Raw genomic sequence first — 22,198 nt, forward strand, 5'->3', positions numbered from 1 at the left:
GTCCGTCTGTCTGTCTGTCTGTCTGTCCGTCTGTTTGTCTGTCCGTCTGTTTGTCTTACCGTCTGTCTGTCTGTCTGTCTGTCTATCTGTCTGTCTATCTGTCTGTCTGTCTGTCTGTCTGTCTGTCTGTCTGTCTATCTGTCTGTCTGTCTGTCTGTCTGTCTGTCTGTCTGTCTGTCTGTCTGTCTGTCCGTCTGTCTGTCCGTCTGTCTGTCCGTCTATCTGTCCGTCTGTCTGTCTGTCTGTCCGTCTGTCTGTCCGTCCGTCTGTCTGTCCGTCTGTCTGCCTGTCCGTCTGTCTATGTTAATTTGTGTGCAAAGTACAGGTCGCAGTTTTCATCCTATCATCTGAAAATTCGGTACAGGCATGTTTTTCGGCCCAGAGACAAAGCCTATTGAAATTGGAAAAAATCGGTTCAGATTTCGATATAGCTCCCATATATATGTTCGTCCGATTTGCGGTAATGCAGCAATAAAATTGCCATTTGCTAACCGATTCTCTCGAAATTTGGCAGGAAAGATTTTCTTATAACCCTCAATGTTACTGGAGAATTGCATAAAAATCTGTTCAGATTTGGATATAGCTCCCATATATATGTTCGTCCGATTTGCAGTAATAAAGCAATATAATGGTCATTTGTTAAACGATTCTTTCGAAATTTGGCAGGGAGGATTTCCTTATGACTCTCGATATTATTTGTAAATTTCATAGAAATCGGTTCAGATTTGGATATAACTTCCATATATATGTTCGTCCGATTTGCACTAATACAGCAATAAAATGGTCACTTGTTACCCGATACTCTGGAAATTTGGCAGGAAGTATTTTCTTATGACTCTCAACATTACTGATGAGTTTCATGGAAATCGGCCCAGATTTAGGTATAGCTCTCATATATATATATATCGTCCGATTATAACTTCTAGAGTCACAGCAAGCTCATTTATTGACCAATCTTCCCAAAACTTTGTACAACGCTTTCTCCGACGCCTGCCCCAATATATAATAAGTTTGCTTGAAATCGGTTCAGATTTAGGTATAGCTCCCATATATATGTTCGCCCGATTTTGAGAAATATTGCAATGAAGTGGTCATATGTTAACCGATTCTCTCGAAATTTAGCAGGAAGGGCTTTCTTATAACTCTGAACATCAGTGGTGAATTTCATAGAAATCGATCCAGATTTAGATATAGATGTCATAAATGCATATCGCCCGATTTTCTCTTCTTAAGCCACTGCAAGTGCATTTATTGACCATTCTTTCCTAAATTGTTCGCAATATCTAAGAAGTTTGGTTAAAATCCATTTAGATTTCGATGTAGCTCCCATATATATGTTTCTTCAGATTTTGGGTAACTAAGTGTCCTTTGCAGCCTTAGTTATTGCATCTTCATCATATTGGCTTTGCTCGAAATTTGATACTGGGATTATAATAACCCTTCGGAAAACACCCACTAACGTCCATCAAAATTGCTTCAGAATTGGATAAAGCTCCCACTTTGTAGTTTTTTGGAGACATGGTACTGATTGTTTTCTTATCCATTTGAAAACTTCGGCCAAAGTCCATTAAAATCCCTGAATTTTCACATAAAAGTAGTTTTTGGTTATTATTTAGTCGCTTTTTTTTCCTTCCCTTTTTCTTAGGATTTTTTTTTTCTCTTTTTTTTAATCCCAGAATTTTTTTTCCAAAATCGCCTTAAACGCGACAACTCTAAGCCTTTTACAGGAAATATCTTTCATTTCTCTCAATATCCTCTTGTCTAAAAAAAGGGAAATTTCTCTGTCCTGCAAATTCAGTGCTCTCAAAAAAAAAAAAACCCAATCTCTTCATACGTCATGCTGTGATGAGCCTTTAAGGTAACAATGAGACAAGTTAGGCTATCACATTGCCTTTGGGGAATTGTTTGAAAGTGAATTTTTATGCTTTGGGAAATGGTGAGGCACCCGAAAAAAAGACCCCCAAAGCAAATTTGTTTACTGCAAAGAACAATCAAAATTTGTGATAAAAATAAAAAAAAAATCCCATAAAAAAGGCCACAATTTTGATAGCTCTGGAAATAAATTTCAATTAAGAGGCGATTAATTGTGTTTCCGTTTGCAAATGAGTTTTTTTAGCTGCGTTAAAAGTGAATTGATTTTGTTCGTAACTAAGCGGAAATCTTTGTTATTTTAGCGAATTAAATGGTCTCGTACAAATAAAATCCACTTCCGTTTTTTTGCACATAAACGTACGCAGGCACACGCATACGCACACGCACACACAGCAGCACTTACACGCTCATGACCAAATGTCACCCAAAAACAGCAGCATGCATACATAGCGCTACACCTACACCTACACCTATAACAACTGGCAGCAGGAGGCGGCCTAGTAAACTGTGTTCGGTGTGTGGATGTGTGTGAACTAACAGCGGTGATTGTTTGGTGTTTTGAGGGTATTTTGTCCTGCAGAGATATTGAGCAGCACTTGGTCTGATTATGGTTTTGACTTTGCATGGCTGCTGCCTTCACTCTCTCAAACTCCCACGCCATGAACAGGAAATTGATTTTTGCACGGCAACCCTAAAAAGAGCCAAAACAGCCAGAAGCACCAGCAGCAGCAACGACAACGACAACGACAACAATATGGGCAAAAGGAATTGCCGAAAGCACCACACTGTGAAAAAAATGTTTGTCATTGACACAAAGTAATGCTCTTTCACTGGCAAGCAGTTTATTTCTCTCACTCTCTCTTGCTCTCTCTCTCTTTCTCTGGTTTGAGAGTTGTTAGCAAATGTTTACATTTCCTGTTTGCCAGCCTTAGAGAGCAAACAAGAGAGCAAAAGAGTAAGAGAGCGATCGAGAGTTTGTTTTTGTTTCTTTGCCATCGTTCTTATTGAGAGGGTGGCTTGCGGGTGGCTTTACTTTGCTCTTTTATTGTTGTTGCTAGAGCCCTCATATGTGATTTCTTCCTTTTTGGCTTTGAGTATAAAATGCAGGTGTGTGTGTGTGTGTTTGTGAGTTTGTTCGTTGTCCTGTGCGTTCTCCTTACTCAAGTAAATGCCCAACTGAAACACTGGAACCAGAATCGCTATCACCACAATTTGAAAACTGAAACAGCACGAAAACTGAAACCGAAACTCAGACAACGTTGGCGCCAGCAGAATTAGCAGCAGCATTCAGCATCAGCCGTGGCAGAGACAGCGACAGAAAATCAAAATATTGTTGTATGCCGCTTTGGTGCTTCAGTGCTCCCCATATTTAAGGACCTTCAGTCGTTATCAGACAAGCGAGTCCATCAGTCGTTGCGTTCCTTAGCCGTGCAGTAGTTCAATATATAGTTCAGTTAAATACCAACAACCAACCAAACAACCAACCAAACAACCAACCAACTAACAACAACAACAACCACAACAAAATCGAAAATTCAATTTGTAAAAATAAAGTAAAACAAAAAAAAAAATTGTTGTAGTAGCGAAAACCCAAAGCAAAGTTTCCACACTGTTAACGTATTGTTGTAGTTGAATTCCAGCAGCCAAGCATTCTAGCAATCAATCAATAAGTCAGTCGGTCAGTTAGTCAATCAATCAGTTAGACAAGCGCCCGTAGATAATAAAGCCAAGCGAGAAAAATAAAAGAATAACAAAAATGAAATCCTTTTTCTACAGTTCAACATAGAAGTTTGCGTATCCTTTGGAGAAATTTTTTGCTAGATATTTTGAGGGGAGTCAAGTCAAGCCTTCTTAAAGAAAACCCCCCTCCCCCCCAAGAAAAAAAGAAAACAACGCGTTCAAGTGCAATCAGCGTACAAAAAAAAATAAACAACAACCAAACAGCACAAGGAAGAACAAGTTAATCCCCATATTTGTCTGTAGCAGAGCTTTAAAACAAACAACCTACAACCGGAAACAAATTTGTTTGTAGAGAATTTCAGGAGCTTCTTAAAAAACGTTGTGAATTCATAGAACAAAAATACAACAAAATCCAAACCAAACACAAATCCTAAAAAACACGAAACACACTCACAGTCACCTATTTCCGGCGTCCTTTTTTGTAAGCCTGCAAGGAGAAACCAAAAAAAAAAAAAAAACTCTCAAAACAAAAACAAAAAATTTGCCCAAAACAAGGAACCCATTTTTTTAAAGAGTTTTTCCTCTTCTGGAAAAAAAGTGACAAAATAAACAAACACAACGAGTTTTGCTTAAACACAAAGGTTGATTATTGGTCTTAAGAATACAAAAAAACGAAAACAAAAATTAAAACAAAAACCGGTGCGGTCGCCATAAAAAACAAATAAATTAAGAATTTTTGCCAACAAACAACATTAAAAAAAAAAAACACTCAAAGTCCTTACAAACAAAATAAAAACAGCCTAAAGTTGGTGCTTACTTAGCAACCCCCACAAAGCAAAAAAAAAAAATTTGAAATCTTTTAAAAAATTGACATCTCATAAAAATCACTTAAAAGAGTCTCCCCACTCTTGGTCCTCAAACAAATTCTGGTGTTGAAATATCTCTTAAAAGCTCCCCCCAAAGAAGAAACAAAAGCGGCAGTAAGTTGTGTTTTGTGTGCGTTAATTATTTTCGCCTTTGAAAGCCAACGTCACATATTTTTGTCCTTGAAACTGCCCTCAACCTTGTCACAAAAGTGAAAAGCGGCGTTTTCTCAGCAAAAAACACCGCAGCCAAAAACCACCAACCAACCAACGAACCAAGCCCTAGCCAGCCAGCCAGCCAGGAGCAGGAGAGGTTTTTTTCGCTTACGGTGTTTTAGAAAATCCAACAAAATTTCACACTTTGGAGTAAATCTGTTTTACGTTAAGCAGCCAGCGGAGATTTTTCCCCCGCCCACGCAGGCCATTAAAGCCATTAGTCCGCCAGTGCCACAGCCACCCGCCACCATACCAACCAAAAAACTTGTCGTAAGTATTCAACGCCTTCCAAATGCCTACTCTTGCAAATGAATAAACAAACCCCACACCCCCCCCTCTCTTTCCCCTTCCCCTCCAAAAAGAAGCAAAAGAAAATGAAAACGCAAAAAATTCCAATTTAACATCTCGAAATGTTGAGGAAAATTAAAATAATTGAGGACATTTAAAGTCGCAGGCCGCCACCACGAAGTAAAACAAACGGCAAGTAACGCGAAAGCACCTTAAATTTACATAAAATGATGAATGCCAAACAGACCTAGAAGATGGACAGACAGACAGACAGACGGACAGGCAAACATACAGTCAGTCAGTGCGTCAGCAAAGGGATCACCACAAACTCAGGGTGTTAAGAGTTCTTGAGCAATTGCTCAAGGATGAAAATAAATCTAAGATAAGTTGGATTTAAAATTTTACTCTGTTTCGGTAAAGTTTCGCCGAAACGATTTATTTGCATTTTTTTTTTTTTAATTTGGGAAAAGTTGTTTAACAAAATGCGATTTGAAACTTAAGGCCAAGTAAAATTGGCAAATTGAAAAAAATCCCTTAACAAAGTCCAAAGGGGAAGGAAAATAGAACACAGGAACAACACAACAGCAGCAGAGAATGTTTATAACAAATCAGGATATATGGGTGTCATATACTATGGAAAAGTGCTTAATTGTTTTTTTTTAAGGATTTGCAACATTTTTACCATTTTGGCGACACTTGGCTAACTCTTGAAAAAAAGATGTCCCAAAAATGCAAGATTTTTTGCCAATCATAGGTTTTTTAGCAATGAAAACGAGCCAAAGAATCAAAGCATTAAAATAAAGAGGCCACCGATACGCAGAGGTTAGCATGTCCTCCTATAACGCTGAACGCCTGGATTCGAATCCTGGTAGGACCATCAGAAAATATTTCAGCGGGATAACCACAATCCTCCCCTCCCTCCACCATTTGTGAGGAGCTTTGCTATGTTAAAACATCTCCCCAAAGAGGCGTCGCTCGCCTTTCAATCTCGGCTGTAAAAAAGAGGTCCTTTATCACTGAGCTCAAAATTGAATCGGACAGCACTCAGTAGTTTGTGAGAAGTTTGGCCCATTTCCTTAATGGAATGTTCAGGGGTAAATTTGCATTTGCATCTGCAACACTAGAGAGACCAATCGGTCAATTTGATCGATCGACCATAGGATGGGGGAATACTAATTTCGTCATTCTGTTTGTTACACCTCGAAATATGCGCCCGAGACCCCATAAAGTATATAAATTCTTGGTCGTAATGTCACTTTAAGTCAATCTAGCCATGTCCGTCCGTCTGTCTGTCCGTCCGTCCGTCTCTCCGTCTGTCTGTCGAAAGCACTCTACCTTTCGAAGGATTAGAGCTAGCCGCTTGAAATTTCGCACAAATTATTTCTATCCGTGTAGATCGGTTGGGATTGTAAATGGGTGCCAAATTTGATCCGAATCCATCTATAAACAGACATATCCCCCATATAAACCTATCCCCGGATTTGACTTCTTGAGCCCTTAGAAGCCTCAATTTTCATCTTTGATTTGTCAGAAATGTGGATCAAGGACTTGAGTTATAAATTCCAACATCCATGTCAAGTATGATCCGAATGGGTTTTTTAACGGATCCCCGAAATTGACTTCTTCAGCCCTTAGAAGCCTACATTTTCACCCGATTTGAGTGAAATTTGGCCCAAAACCCATTCTTATGACTTACAACATGCATGTCAAGTTTTATCCGAATCGTTCAATATGGTGATATAGGCTGCCCCAAAGTACCGATATCCCACAATGATAAGGTAAATTTTTAGCGGAATCCATGGTGATGGGTACCCAAGATTCGGTCCGGCCGAACTTTGCACGCTTTTACTTCTTATCGTCTATTTCTCATTCGGTATGAGCTTAATGATAGAAGACTTTTTTACAATGGAAAAGGAATGCTAGAGGTCACAACACACTCTTAGCTCCCATATACAATATATGTTCCTCGAAACCCGTCCCACAGGGCTTGGGACGGGTTTCGTCTTGCGTTGGCAAATGACAAACATTATTGCAAATTTCCCAAAATCTGACGAACATATATATGGAAGCTAATTCTGAACCGGTTTTCAGCGTTGTGCAAAATTTTGGCAAGAATGGTAAAACAATGCGCTTGCAGTGGCTCTTGGAGTGAAAATCTGACGATATACATGTATGACAGCTATATCTAAATCCTGGCCGATTTCTATGAAATTCACCAGCAATGTCGAGAGTCATAAGAAAATCCTTCTGGCAAAATGTCAAAAGAATCGATTAAAAAAATGAACACTTTCTTGCAAAATTTCTCAAAATCGGACGAACATATATATGGCAGCTATATCTAAATCTGAACCGATTTCGAGCAAACTTACCAGACATTGTGGAAGTCGTCGAGGAAATCGTTGTACGAAGTTTTGGGAAGATGGGTCAATAAATGCGCTTGCAGTGGCTTTAGGAGTACAAATCGGGCGATATACATATATGGCAGCTATATCTAAATCTGAACCGATTTCCATGAAATTCATCAGTAATGTCGAGTGTTAGTAGAAAATCCTTTCTGCCAAATTTCAAAAGAATCGGTTAAAAAATGACAATTTTATTGCATTATTCCTGAAAATCGGACGAACATATATATGGGAGCTATATCTAAATCTGGAACGATTTCGAGCAAACTTACCAGATATTGTGGAAGTCGTCGAGGAAATCGTTGTACGATGTTTTGGGAAGATTGGTCAATAAATGCGCTTGCAGTGACTTTAGGAGTAAAAATCTGGCGACATATATCTATGGCAGCTATATCTAAATCTGAACCGATTTCTATGAAATTCATCATTAATGTCGAAAGTCATAAGGAAATCTCTCCTGCCGAATTTCGAGAGAATCGGTTAAAAAATGACGACTTTAATGCATCCAAATCTGAACCGATTTTTTCCAATTTCAACAGGCTTCGTCTGTAGGCCGAAAAACATGCCTGCACCAAATTTGAAGACGATCGGATGAAAACTGCAACCTGTACTTTGTACACAAATTAACATGGACAGACGAAGATAGACATACAGACGGACAGACATACAGACAGACGGACGGACAGACAGACGGACAGACAGACGGACAGACAGACGGACAGACAGACGGACAGACAGACGGACAGACAGACGGCCTGACAGTCGGGCAGACAGACGGCCTGACAGACGGACAGACAGACGGACAGACAGACAGACAGACGGACAGCCAGACAGATAGACAGACAGACGGACAGACAAACGGATAGACAGACGGACATACAGATAGATTGACACACATAGCTAAATCGGATCAGAAAGCGATTCTGAGTCGATCGGTATACTTATCAATGGGTCTATCTCTCTCCCATTTGGGTGTTACAAGCAAATTCACTAAGTTATAATACCCTGTACCACAGTTGTGGTGTAGGGTATAAAAATTATTGGTAAGACCGAACTCTGTTTATGTACTACGTAGTCTACGGAAACAGTCTACCAGAAACAAGTGAAAGTGTGCTGAGTTCGACCTGGATAAATCTTATATACCCTCAACCATGAATCGCATTTGTCAAGTTCTTTGCCTGATATCCCTTTATAGGCAAAACAAGTAAAAGCGTCCTATGTTCGGCTAGGCCCAAGCTCATATACCCCCCACCATGAATCGCATTTTTTGCGCGGTATCTCTTCTACGGCAAAAATGGATATAAGAATAGATTTGCTCTGCTATTAGAGCTATATCAAGATATGGTCCGGTTTCGACCACAATAAAATTATATGTTGGAGACCTGTGTAAAATGTCAGCCAATTCGAAAATGAATTGCGACCTCTAGAGGATCAAGAACTCAAGACCCAAGATCGGTTTATATGGTAGCTATATCAGGCTATAGACGGATTCGGACCATAATAAACACGTTTTTTGATGGTTATGAGAGGGTCCGTGGAACAAAATTTCAGGCAAATCGGATGATAATTGCGACCTCTAGAAGCTCAAGAAGTCAGGACCAAAGATCGGTTTATATGACAGTTATATCAGGTTATATACCGATTTAAACCATACTTGGCACAGTTGTTGGATATCATAACAAAACACGTCGTGCAAAATTTCATTCCAATCGAATAAGAATTGCACACTCTAGAGGCTCAAGAAGTCAAGACCCAAGATCGGTTTATATGGCAGCTATATCAAAACATGGACCGATGTGGCCCATTCACAATCCCAACTGACCTACACTAATAAGACGTATTTGTGCAAAATTTCAAACGGTTAGCTTTACTCCTTCGAAAGCTATCGCGCTTTCGACAGACAGAAGGACGGACGGACAGACGGACGGACGGGCGGACAGATATCTCCAATAGCATATCAGTTTTTATTCAATATTCTTTGTTTGCCTTAAACGATAAACCGCGCATAGAACTCGACAAATGCGATCCATGGTGGAGGGTATATAAGATTCGGCCCGGCTGAACTTAGCAAGCTCTTACTTCTGTCTTAACCAAAGTCAATCACTTAACTTTCAACGATATTTTGACTTTCCTTCTACATTTTTGTCTTTAATAGCAAGACTCAAAGTCAAGGATCTGTTAGCTTACAAATGCAAATTTTGCCAAAACTTCTCATATATCAATGAGTGCAGTCCGATTCAAGTTTGAGCACACTAATAAGGGAGCTCTTTTTAATGCCTAGTCCGAACGGCATGCCGCAGTGCTATACCTCTTTGTGGAGAAGTTTTTATATGGCTGTCATATTAAATGCTGCAGTACCTCACAAATTTTGCCAGTATTAGGACGGCATAACCAACGTTGACAATTTTTTCTGGATTTGAGCTCAGGCGTTCAGCGTCATTTGCTGACATGCAAACCTCTGAGCTATGGTGGCCTCCAGTTTCTTAATAAATTTTAAATATTATCCATTGCACTATTTTTGTAGCGTCAGACCGAAGCAGCATGAGGGAATAGATATCACCTTCCCCACATGATATATGCTTGTCTACCAGAGTCTGCTAAACAAACGACCTACAAAACACTTTTTTTTATTGAAAAATATTTTTATTTGACTTTGGTGTAGATTTTAATCTAAGCGGACTATAATCCTATTTTTAAAGCGTGAAACACTGTTGTGCCACCATAGAAATAGGAAGTGAAAATGTTTCCTTAACCATCATAATGTCTGACAAATATGCAATTCATTTAGTTCTTAACACCCTTAAAGCATCACAATAAACTAATGCTAATCTAACTTGACACGCAAACCGGCAACACTCACGCAAAAAAGTTAGTACAATTTTCTAAATGAAAAGGAAAGTATCGAATTTTCCTAAAATAATGAAATGTCTTTTATGCTCAGAAAAAGTACCCAATGTTGGGCTTTCAATTCATTCAGCCGAAATAAGTTTTCCGCAAATTTCCATTAGGAAAAGCCTACTAAATTAACTATTTCATGCAATACTTGATTGTTTAAAAATTAGAGGTGCCCAAGAAAACAAAAGAGTTTTTTTTTTGGAGAGTAGAAACATTCTTTTAAACACCCAAATAGGTCGAACAGGAAAAAAAAAAGACCGTAACAATCCCATTTGCAGGCAAACATGCCTTGGAAATTTTTGTTTTGGTCTGTGTGCTTTTCCTTTTGTCTTTTGGGTGTCGAAAGTTTCACTTCGAAACAAACAAGCAATGTTTGCCAAATCAATTAAAAGCAAATTATGTTAAACTTATTGACGTCATTACTCTTAAAACACATTCACACTCTCTCTCTCTCTCCATCTCTCTCCCTCTCTCTCTGGGGATAAGGCTAAGGCGGCCTTAATCTGAAGTCAAAGCCAATGCCACAATGCCTTGGCTGGCAAGCAGGGGCTAAGGGACGGCCAAGGAATGCAAACATTACTAAGTTGTCCACAAGGAAAACAACAACAAAAAAGGACACCAGTACACAGTCCCACATTTACATGCTCTCCCTTTTGGACTACCACTTTGGGGCGATGGTGTTGCTGGTGATGGAAAGGACGAAGAACGACTAACACACCAAAAGAAAAAGGTTTAAGTTTTTTTAGTGCACTGCCAGCACGAGTGCGAGTGGCCATGGCGCAGGCAGCCCACCAAAGAAGAGAAGAAAAGCTAGAAAAAAGAAACGTTAAAACGTGTTAAAGTAATTACAACACTTTAAGGGCAATACAAACACTTAAACGTGAAAAGCAAATCCAAAAAATAAGATAAATGTAAATTTTGCGTGTACTTTGCAGCCGCTGCTGTTGCTGCCACCGCCGTCCTGGCCGATGTCGCTCACAGCACTGCTGTGCTTTGCCATACGATTGGATCGTTCGTCTTGTCGCCTTTTTACTCTATGGCTCCTTGTTGTCGTCCTTGCTGCTGCTGCTGCTGCTGCTGGAGAAAGTCGTAGGAAAAGTGCGTTTTCAGGAAGTTTTATTTGAATGACAAACTTAATTACATTGTGCTACGATGAACAAGTCAGAATTATTGTTGCTACCCTCCGGCATATGAAATGATAAGAGTCACCCATGGAATGTGCCACTGCTGCTGCTGAGACGGTTGCTCAGGCAGTTGAGCGTCGTCTTTTAAACACAAATAAGGGTCATACAGGGTGGCTGATGAATATTGCTACAATGATGAATATTGCTACATTTTTTTTTCGGTGTATGGAATACATTTTTCTTTTATTCATGTTAAATTAAATTATTAAATTAATTATTAAATTATTATTAATTAAATTAATTAATTAATTAATTAAATTAATTATTAAATTATTATTATTAAATAGAAAAAAAGTTATTACATTTTTTTTTGGTAGCGGCTTTCATCAGCCACCCTGTATTTATTTTGTACATAATTACTGGGATCTAGTGGAGGGAAAAGTGCTTAACAGCACAATTCCCTTGGCATTGTGTAATGAGCGTTTGCAAAAAATGTGTGAGATTTTATGCCAAGATTTATTGACACCCACACATACACACTCACACATACATACGCAACACCTAAATTCAAGGGGCTTGAGAAAAAGTTAAGATTTCTATCGACTATGCTGTGGGCTCAAATTTGTTTCTCCGAACTGAATGTGGGTTAAAAATGTTAAAAGCAACAAACTTGGTTTTAAAAATTTAGATTTTTAACCAAGAAGAGTTATATTTTAAAGTGTAGAATGCGATAGCTTGGCAGACTAAGAACCCCAATTGTAGCTCAATGTTTTTTGATAATGGTCTGATATGGGTAATTTTTCACACGAATGTAGATAGCTCGGTTGCAACTCATTTCAAATTCGTGTCCACTCCCAAATTCTTTTACTTTGTACCCCATTTTGTCATGGTCGACAAGTATGAACCGTTTGGTGGGTATTTTGGGGCTTGGGAGGCCACCGGCAGTTTGCCCAGAAAATAGATATCAAATTCGTTCTTTACTCCCAAATACCGATGATATGAGTTCCATTTTGCTATAGTCGCAAATAAAGTTCAATTTAAGGGGTGATTTAGGGCGTACCCCCAAAATTGGATATCAAATTCGATTTCTACTCTCATATACCTTTCATTTGAGTTCGATATTGGAAACTTACCTATTTGACGTATTTTTAAGAGGAAAAGAGCCAATTGAATGCAAATTTTAATGTCATATTTTTTATCTACTCCTAAATATCTTTCATTTGAATCCCTTATAGACATGGTTGGCTGATGTGCCCATTTGGGGTATTTGGGGTGAGGCGACCTCACATTACTTGGACCTAATTTTTTATGCCATATTTGTAATCAACTGCCGGATACTTTTCATTTGAGTCCTTTATGATAGGAACGTCAAATATTTCTGTCTAGAGGAGTTTTTGGGGTGGGGCGGCCCGCTGGGTACTTGAACCCAAAATTTAATATGATATTAATTTTCTAGTCTCCAACACCCCTCATTTGATACCCATATTGGGCCCATCAGTCGTCGTTTGGTTTTGGGTGGCGTTTTTGATGTAAGGCGGAGGGTCAACCACCATCCGATATCTAAAAATTTTATAACCTATGTGTGACCATTATTTGATTCTACGGAATAAACAAACAAATCGAGTCCCATATAGTCATGATGGGTCATATGCCCATTTGGGGAGTTTTTAGGAGGTTGGGTGACCCCCTACACTTCGATCTGATTCGTAATCTACTCCCGAATGCCTTTCATTTGAGCCCCAAATTGGTACGGACAACCAATTTGTCTGTTTTTAGACATTTTGGGGTTAGGGCAACTTCCTGGGCAATTTCTTATTATAAAGCATATTTCTTCTTCCTGACCATATTCGTTATCTACTCCCGAATACCTTTCATTTCAGTCCCAAATTGTCATGATCGTCAAATAAACCAATTTTAAGGTGTTTTGGAGCTGGGACGGGCCCAAGAGATCGGTCTATATGGCAGCTATATCCAAATCTTCACCGATCTGTGCCATATTGTAGAAGTATGTCGAGAGGCTTTAACTTACTCACTGCCCCAAATTTCAGCAAAATCGGATAGTAAATGTGGTTTTTATGGGCCTAAAACCATAAATCGGGGTATCGGTCTATATGGCAGCTATATCCAAATCTGGACCAATCTGGGCCAAATTAAAGAAGGGTATCAAAGGGCCAACAACTCACTGTCTCAAATTTTAGCAAAATCGGATAATAAATGTGGCTTTTATGGGCCTAAGACCCCAAATCGAAGGGTCGGTCTATATGGCAGCTATATCCAAATTTGGACCGATCTGGGCAAAATTGACGAACAACGTTGAAGGGCCTAACACAACTCACTGTCCCAAATTTCAGCAAAATCGGATAATAAATGTGGCTTTTATGGGCCATAGACCCTAAATCGGAGTATCGGTCTATATGGCAGCTATATCCAAATTTGGACCGATCTGGGCAAAATTGACGAAGGATATCGAAAGGCCTAACGCAACTATCTGTCCCAAATTTCAGCAAAATCGAATAATAAATGTGGCTTTTATGGGCCTAAAACCCTAAATCGGCGGATCGGTCTTTATGACAGCTATATCCAAATCTGAGCCGATCTGAGGCAAATTAAAGAAGGATATTAAAGGGCCTAACACAAATCACTGCCCCAAATTTCAGCAAAATTGGATAATAAATGTGGCTTTTATGTGCCTAAGACCCCAAATCGAAGGGTCGGTCTATATGGCAGCTATATTCACATGTGGACCGATCTGAGGCAAATTAAAGAAGGATATTAAAGGGCCTAACACAAATCACTGCCCCAAATTTCAGCAAAATCGGATAATAAGTGGCTTTTATGGGCCTAAGACCCTAAATCGGCGGGTCGCCCTATATTGCAGCTGTATCCAAATCTGGACCGATCTGGGCCAAATTGACGAAGGATATTGAAGGGCCTAACGCAACTATCTTTCCCAAATTTCAGCAAAATCGGATAATAAATGTGGCTTTTATGGGCGTAAAACCCTAAATCGGCGGGTCGGTCTATATTGCAGCTGTATCCAAATCTGGACCGATCTGAGCCAAATTGACGAAGGATGTTGAAGGGCCTAACACAACTCAGTGTCCCAAATTTCAGCAAAATCCGATAATAAATGTGGCTTTTATGGGTCTAAGATCCCTAAATCGGCGGATCGGTCTATATGGGGGTTTTATCAAGATATAGTCCGATATAGCCCATTTTCGAACTTAACCTGCTTATGGACAAAAATGGATCTGTGCAAAGTTTCAGCTCAATATCTCTATTTTTGAAGACTGTAGCGTGATTTCAACAGACAGACGGACGGACAGACGGACGGACAGACGGACAGACGGACGGACAGACGGACGGACAGACGGACGGACATGTCTAGATCGTCTTAGATGTTTACACTGATCAAGAATATCTACACTTTATAGGGTCGGAAATGGATATTTCGATGTGTTGTTTCGGTGGTGGGTATACAAAAAAACTTGTCGTGCGATTCTTTGTAACTATAGATCTTAATATTTAAGGGTAGCAACATACTCTGCGTACAAAATTTCTGCCAAACCGGAAATAAAATCGTCTTGATGCCCGGAAAATCAAATCTGACTATCGGTTTACATGAGGGCTATGTCACTTTAAAGGCTGATTCGGGTCGTACTTGGCACGGAGTACGATCAGTCATTTTTAGTCTTCTATGGGTGCAGCAAATCAAATCTGCGGATAGGTTTGTATCCGGGCAGTTTATAATCCCTGATCCAAACCGAGACTAAAAAGACTGATCGTACTCCGTGGATACAAATCATACTTGGCAAGGATGTTGGAAGTCATACCGGAGGTATGTGTGCCAAATTTCGGCCAAATCAGTTGAAAATGTATGTTTCTAGGGGCTCAAGAAGTTAAATCCGGACGGTTTATATGGGAGCTGTATCAAAATCTGACTCGATATGACCGATTTGCAATCCCCAACGACCTACATCAATAGGAAACTTCCAGCGGTAAGCTTTATGCGTTCGACCGCTATGGTGATTTCAGCTGACGGACGGACATGGCTAGAATGTCGCATACACTCCATGGCATCGCAGATCAATATTTCGAGGTGTAACCAACAGAAAAACTAAATTAGTTTACCCCGCATCATATGGTGGTGGGTATAAAAATTTGAAGAAACAAATTTTTAAATAATTTTTACAAGAAATACAAGGGAACCGGGAACCGAACAAGGATAATCAGGATATCGATTCATATGGAAGTTACATCAGGTTTCAGTTCGATTTGGACCGTACTTAGCACAGTTGTTGAAAGTCGTACGAGAACACCACTTTCAAATCGGATAAAAATTGTGGCTTCCAGGGGATCCAAACGTGAAATCGTGAGATCGGTTTATATGGGAGCCATATCAAGTTATGGACCGATATAAACCGTACTTGGCTTGGTTGTTGGAAGTCATACCAAAACGATGCAAAATGTCAGCTAAATTAGATAAGAATCGCGCCCTACAGAAGCTCAAGAAATTAAATAGGAAGATCGGTTTATATGGCAGCTATATCAGGTGATGAATCGATTTGAGCCATATTTGGCACACACAGTGGCAAATCGGATAAGACTTGCGCCGTTTATAGGCTCAAGAAGTCTAATCGGGAGATCGATTTATATGGCAGCTATATTAGGTTATTGACTGCTTTAGACCGTTCTTAGTCGAATTGTTGAAAGTCGTACCAAAACACCATTTCAGCCAAAACGGATAAGAATTGCGCCCTCTAGAAGCTAAGGAATCCAAGACCCAAGATCTGACCGACCTACACTAAAAAGAAGTACTTTTGCAAAATTTCACGAGCCTAGCTTTAGTCCTTCAAAAATCAGGGTGCTTTCGACAAACAGAGGAATGGACAGATGGACGGCCATGGGTAGATCGACTCAAAAATGCCAAAATAATCAAGATTACATATACGTGGGTTGCCTTTTATATTTCTTGATTATACAACCTTTGTGTTGCAATCTGTCAATTGACAGCTCTATCGTATAGCTTGACATATTTTAGGTTATACGTACTCATAACGTTTTGACATACGAGCGCTATTTGTGTTGTTTACAGTATTTTAAAAAATTCATCTCTCGCAAAAATGGAATTAAATCATGAACATTTTCGTGCGGAGGCCACCGTAGCGCAGAGGTTAGCATGTCCGCCTATGACGCTGAACTCCTGGGTTGGAATCCTGGCGAGACCATCAGAAAAATATTCAACGGTGGTTTTCCCCTCCCTAATGCTGGCGACAGACGGACAGATGGACGGACGGACGGAAAGACGGACGGACGGACAGTCGGACGGAAAGACGGACGGATAGATGGACAGACGGATGTACATAGCTAGATCGACTTAGAATGACATGACGATCAAGAATATATATATTTTATGGGGTCTCAGACGCATATTTCGAGGTATTACAATCAGAATGACGAAATTAGTATACCCCCATCCTATTGTGGAGGGTATACAAAGAGAATAGAAATTTAATTAAATTCCACACTTGAACACACCTTACCATAACCTATGATAGAATTTAAATTAATGGGGGATATCCTTTTAATTTATACCCTCAATTTTACAATTACAACATCCCAATCACTCCCACTCAAATTGCATTTTGTTTTTGAAAAGGCCACCCAGCTGATATTTCCTCGTTATTTTCTCAACAAAAAAAAAATTAAACAAGTTTCAACATGGGCTCAGATGTTTTCAGTGCGGATGAGTCTACCCTGCGGCAATTTAAATTTGTGCAAAATGTGCGTTTGATGTGAATTTGTGCTGCTTGGGCAAATAAATTTTGATTGTGCTGGCAAAAGTGTGTTAGGATTTAAAAACCGATAATAATTTATCATTTTTAAATGCCCTGTTGTACTAGTGAAACCATTAAAACATTTTTCCAAGACATTAATTAATTTTTAAAAACAAAACTCACACTCACACCAAAGCCCCTTACACATACACACCAACGAGCAGCTTCATAACCCGACAGTCACCCTCTAAACCGCACTTGTCTGCCTTGCCTCTGCAAACGTTGGACCATTCTTTCTATGGAAAATGATCTCTAATGAACATGTGTGCGTGTGTGTGTGTGTGCTGGGTGTCCTCCTTCTTTGAGTTTTGTAAGTGTGTGCGAGAGAGTGTGGGAGCTTTGTAATGCTAATGGTATAACAACAGCCTGAACAATAAATAAAAGTTGTACTTTGTTAAAGTATCTACACAAATAATGTGTGTGTATGTGTGTGGCTGTTTGAATGCATGGGTAGGTGGGTAAGTGTGAGTGCTTGTTTAAATTTAATTTAAACTTTTTTGTGCTATCTTATCATACCACTACAAACATTATGCCATTGCTTATGCAACAGAAAGGACCCGGACAAAGGCTCACTTACTTTTAGAGCTCCCACACATACCCTCGCACTCTTACGCTTACATCCTTAAGTGTTATTTTTGCCAGCAGAAAGTAGTAACACCTGTGCTTTTTGCTTTTCTGCTAAGCATGTATGTACGAGTGTGTATGTGTGTGTGTGTGTGTGAATGTCTGTTTGTTCGTTCACTTTCTCAGTGAGTGGTTAAAGGCCAAAGTATTTGTCCAGTGGTTTCAACACTTTGTGGAATTTACACAAATATTGAGTACAGCTAAAACAACAACAAGAACTAAGGGCAAAGCAAAAAGACAAAGGACATAAAGATGCAAAATACATGCTCGTATTCTTCATACCAGTAACATCAAAGGAAACAAGTACAAAAAATCACAATGAGCAAAAGAAAAAAAAAATAGAATAAAACAAGTAAGAGCGTGCTAAGTTCGGGCGGGCCGAATCTTATATACCCTCCATCATTGATCGCATTTGTCGACAAACATAGAATATTGAATGAGAACCGTTATGCTTTTGGAGCTTTATCAAGTTATAGTCCGATTCGGACCATAATTGAATGCTGAACATTGTAAAAGTCATTGTGTAATATTTCAGTTCATTTGGATACGAATTGCGCCTTGTAGGGGCTCAAGAAGCAAAATCGGGAGATCGATTTATATGGGAGCTGTATCAAGCAATTGATCGATTCAGACCATATTAGACACATATGTTGAAGGTCCTGAGAGAAGCCGTTGTACAAAATTTCAACCAAATCGGACGAGAATTGCGCCCTCTAGAGGCTCAAGAAGTCAAGACCCAAGATCGGTTTATATGGCAGCTATATCAAAACATAGACCGATTTCATCCAAACTTAGCGTAATTGTTGAAAGTAATAACAAAACACCTCATGCAAAATTTCAATAAAATCGGACGAGAATTGCGCCCTCTAGGGGCTCAAGAAGTCAAGACCCAAGATCGGATTATATGGCAGCTATATCAAAACATGGACCGATTAAAACCATATTTAGCGTAGTTGTTGGAAGTGCTACCAAAACACCTCATGCAAAATTTCAGCCAAATCGGATTAGAATTGCGCCCTCTAGAGGCTCAAGAAGTCAAGACCCAAGATCGGATTATATGGCAGCTATATCAAAACATGGACCGATTAAAACCATACTAAGCGTAATTTTTCCACGTACAACCAAAACACCTCGTGCAAAATTTCATTCCAATCAGGTTAGAATTGCGCCCTCTAGAGGCTCAAGAAGTCAAGACCCAAGATCGGTTTATATGGCAGCTATATCAAAACGTGGACCGATTTAAACCATACATAGCGTAGTGTTTGAAAGTGATACCAGAACACCTCATGCAAAATTTCAATTAAATCGGATGAGGATTGCGCCCTCTAGAGGCTCAAGAAGTCAAGACCCAAGATCGGTTTATATGGCAGCTATATCAAAACATGGACCGATTTAAACCATAATTAGCGTAATTGTTGGAAGTGCTACCAGAACACCTCATGCAAAATTTCAGTTAATTCGGACGAGAATTGCGCCCTCTAGAGGCTCAAGAACTCAAGACCCATGATCGGTTTATATGGCAGCGATATCAAAACATGGACCGCTTTGAACCATACTAAGCGTAGTTGTTGGAAGTGCTACCAGAACACCACGTGCAAAATTTTATTCGAATCGGATGAGAATTGCGCCCTCTAGATGTTCAAGAAGTTAAGACCCAACATCGGTCTATATAGCAGCTATATCAAAGCATGGAGCGAAATGGTCCATACTTAGCGTAGTTGTGGGAAGTGCTATCAAAACACAACGTGCAGAATTTCATTCCCATCGGATAAGAATTGCGCCCTCTAGAGGCTCAAGAAGTCAAGGCATAAGATCGGTTTATATGGCAGCTATATCAGGTTATGTACCGATTTAAACCATACTAAGCGTAGTTGTTGGAAGTGCTACCAAAACACAACGTGCAGAATTTCATTCCCATTGGATGAGAATTGCGCCCTCTAGAGGCTCAAGAAGTCAAGGCCCAAGATCGGTTTATATGGCAGCTATATCAAAACATGGTCCGAAGTGGCCCATTCTTTGCGTAGTTGTTGGAAGTGCTACCACCTCACACAAAGTTTCAATAAAATCTGACGACAATTGCGCCCTCTGGAGGCTCAAGAAGTCAAGACCCAAGATCGGTTTATATAGCAGCTATATCAAAACATGGATCGATTTGGCCCATTTACAATACCAACCGACCTGCACTTATAAAAGGTATTTGTAAATTTTGCACAAATACCGGCAAAAGCGGCTAGCTTTACTCCTTCGAAAATTAGCGTGCTTTCAACAGACAGACGAACGGACGGACAGACAGGCGGACGCACGGACAGACGGACGGACATGGCTAGATCGACTTAGAATGACATGATGATCAAGAAAATATACGCTTATGGGGTCTCAGACTCATATTTCGTGGCAAATAGAAGGACGAAATTAGTATACCCCCATCCTATGGTGGAGGGTATACAAATGGGAACAGAATCTGTAGCAACTAACATTAAGGGGAAACAAATAGAGGAGCCCAACACTACTTACATACACATCCCCATGAATGGAGAAATCAGAAAAATGTAATGACCAAGGTTTCTTATGATGGCAGTAACTCTGCAAACGCAAAAATATTGGTAGCATGTGAGTGAAGTTGAGGTAGGAAGAGTTGGTAAATTTCATTAAAAATGAATTTTTGGCATAAAAGGTAATAATTTTTTCCATAACCATATTGATTTCAGCATAATAGTGTTTTAAAAATCTTTTTTAGTTTTTTTGGCTTTCCTTCGACTTTTCATTTCCAATTTCATTTTAAAATTAATTTCTCGGATTCGTTGGGATATGGCATGATATCGGAAAGACTACCTTGAACTCCCTTAAAACTCTTATGCTTACGATGTATGGTGGCCACTGCCGCCAGTATATGTTTGTCTTATATACGGTATAAAGTTTTGCCAACATGCCACCATGCCTCGACACATGCCTAAACTCAAGCACACCTCCTTTGCTTAACTTTAACGTACTCCTTTAGATGCAGAAGCTACAAGACACAGATTTCTAACCTCTGGTGCCCATGGTTTAATGATAGTTTATATTTTTCCCTAAGAAGCAAAAGCAGTAGCTGCAGCAACAACAGCATAAGAAAAAGAAATAACAACAGCAACAATGCTACTTTTGCCCGTAGTTACTGCTAAGTAGAGTTGTGTCAACATTTAATGAGACCACTTGCCAGAGACACAAAGACAGACAAACAGCCACAGAGATTCAGTGGAAAAACGAACCACTTGAAAGGCACCACCAAAGTAACTCTGCTGGTCCCAGCAGTTCCACACTGAAATAGGAGCAGGTTAACATCTATACACACAGAGGCAAACACCTACACATGCATACAACTTGCATAAACAGACATGAATGTGCACGGAGCAAAGGAGTTATTTAAAGTAAATACAGTGCACAAAACAAATTAAAACAAGTAAAATGTGTTATGATTGGCTTGGTCGAACCATAGATACCAACCACAATGCCAAGAAACCTGAGGGAACGGTCCAGAAAACAAAATTTCCAAACTGTAGCATAGCAAATGCAAATTTGCCCATGAACATTTCACTAAGGAACAGGGACAAACTTCTCACATATCAATGATTGCTGTCCGATTCAAGTTTGAGCTCAATGATAACCTCCTTTTTATAGCCGAGTCCAAACGGCGAAGATAAGTTTTTACATGGCTGCCATGCCTCACCAATGTCGCCAGCATTAAGAGGGGGAAAACCACCGCTGATAAGTTTTTCTGATGTTCTGGCCAGGCTTTCAGAGTTATAGACGTCCACCTATAACTAAGCTAATCTCTGCGCAACGGTGGATTTCAAGCGAAGTACAGCACGGTCAGGATTATGTGGGTGTTTGGTAGTAGGTTGCCAATTTTAAAGCCAGGAGTTAAGGCGGCGATTTTTCCCTAAAAATATCGCCAAGAGGATATGAAGCCCAGCCCAGGGCAGACGTGTATTCCACTCAGGCCTATATCAGAATGTAGATACAAGGTCTGTTCGCGTACTTTTTCAGTAAAAATTTGCACGAGAGTAAGAATAGTTTTTAACCTTTTTTGCTATTTATTAAAAAAAAAAAAAACAGGTAAAAAGGCATTAAGTTCGGCCGGGCCGAACTTTGAATACCCACCACCGCGGGTGTACCCCCCTTTCGTCACAATCCGGTGAAAATTGGATAACTTATGTATCCAAATTCGGCACTGACATTGAGTGGTCCAATACATATGTCTCAATTCCATTTTATAGAACAACTAGCTGAACCCGGCCCGCTCCGCTGCGTCTTCTTTTACTTTATATGGAATAAAATTACCCTTTGAATATTATTTTTCGGCAATTAAAGAGCTCATAGTAAATTGCCATGCTACGAAAATGGTATATCTTGACTAG

General features: G+C 39.7%; 1 protein-coding gene across 6 annotated transcripts in view; it reads left to right on the plus strand.

Annotated features, from left to right (window-relative positions):
* Window positions 1-22,198, plus strand: part of LOC106091469 (RNA-binding protein Musashi homolog Rbp6) — a 1,151,181-nt gene that overhangs the window by 475,230 nt on the left and 653,753 nt on the right. The window contains exons 1-2 of one of the 6 annotated variants that reach the window (XM_059360544.1): window positions 3,440-4,532; window positions 4,629-4,901. The exons of the other annotated variants lie outside the window; for them this stretch is intronic. The gene's annotated coding sequence lies outside the window, so the exon portion shown is untranslated. Of the gene's footprint in view, window positions 1-3,439; window positions 4,533-4,628; window positions 4,902-22,198 lie in introns of those variants that run through there. 6 annotated transcript variants of the gene reach the window in all.

This window comes from Stomoxys calcitrans, chromosome 1, assembly GCF_963082655.1.
Source record: "Stomoxys calcitrans chromosome 1, idStoCalc2.1, whole genome shotgun sequence".
NCBI lineage: Eukaryota > Metazoa > Arthropoda > Insecta > Diptera > Muscidae > Stomoxys > Stomoxys calcitrans.